The sequence below is a fragment of the Chanos chanos genome, chromosome 1, assembly GCF_902362185.1.
Source record: "Chanos chanos chromosome 1, fChaCha1.1, whole genome shotgun sequence".
NCBI classification, from domain to species: Eukaryota; Metazoa; Chordata; class Actinopteri; order Gonorynchiformes; family Chanidae; genus Chanos; species Chanos chanos.
Window position 1 is genome coordinate 60,548,890 of NC_044495.1, and position 999 is coordinate 60,549,888.

The following is a 999-nucleotide window of genomic DNA, read 5'->3' on the forward strand; positions in this document are numbered from 1 at the left end:
GGGGGGATCGTTGTACCTCAGATCTCTGAGAGAGATTTTACTAATTCAGCTGGGAAGAGTCTAAAGGAACGAAGGCCTCACATGGGCCAGCTGTGGATGCACTTACTGCTCTGTGTGTGTGTGTGTGTGTGTGTGTGTGTGTGTGTGTGTGTGGAAACAGCAGAGCTCCGAGTCCTATTGCCATGCAATATACTTCAGCGCCTCCCACTGGATGCTGGTGGTATTGCAACGTGTCCTTGCGTTACCTGTGTGGAATGCCAGAGTGTGGATTTTGAATGATGTGTCTCGAAAACGTAACCTAGAAAAGCCAATCTAATGCATGTCCATACTGCCTCACTGACACTGTGGGGAAAACAACAGCAAAAACAACAAACGCAATGTTTTTTTTTTTATTATTATTTATTAATATTATTATTATTTTTAATATCTTTGACAAGATTGACAACGTGTTGATTAACGGGTAGTCAGTTCCACATTTTTGTTTGGTTCGCTAAAAATATTTACGCACTCGGTTTGAAAAATCAAGGAATCAGCAACGATTGGCTCTTTCTTACAGCCTGAGACCTTAACAGGCTGACTGGGCCCCAAAGCGGTTGGGGGTGCGGGGGGGGGGGGGGGGGGGGGGGGGGGGGGGGGGGATGGGTGGGTTTGTGGATGTGAGTGAAAATGATCTCCCTTTTAATCTGCAACTGCTGGGGTAAAATTTCCCACGGTTTTTCTCGTACCGTCGCTGATGCGGACACACAAATGGTTAGCAGCGTGTCGTGTCTCACGCAGGTCCCCGCTCCCCGCTCGACTGGTGGAATTTGTGAGTCAGCAAGCCGAGAGTCGATTCGCTTGGTAGCAAGATTTTTTTTGGGGGGCTTTTTCGAAAAAACTCAAAAGCTGTTTCGTTAGACTTCGGAGAGTTTTACTGAATTTCTATAAACGAAACAATATTTTGTTGTTTTTGGCAAACAACCTTTTTTGCCGGAGGTTACGGGCTCCTGGCAGGCCTGA

The 999-nt window shown here is 46.6% G+C and overlaps 1 protein-coding gene across 1 annotated transcript in view; it reads right to left on the reverse strand.

Moving 5' to 3' along the window:
* Positions 1-429: 429 nt before the first annotated feature.
* The window catches only part of ido1 (indoleamine 2,3-dioxygenase 1), a 7,557-nt gene continuing 6,987 nt past the window's right edge, over positions 430-999 (reverse strand). The window contains exon 10 of the mRNA XM_030769381.1: positions 430-999. This exon is cut by the window's right edge and continues 1,450 nt beyond it. The gene's annotated coding sequence lies outside the window, so the exon portion shown is untranslated.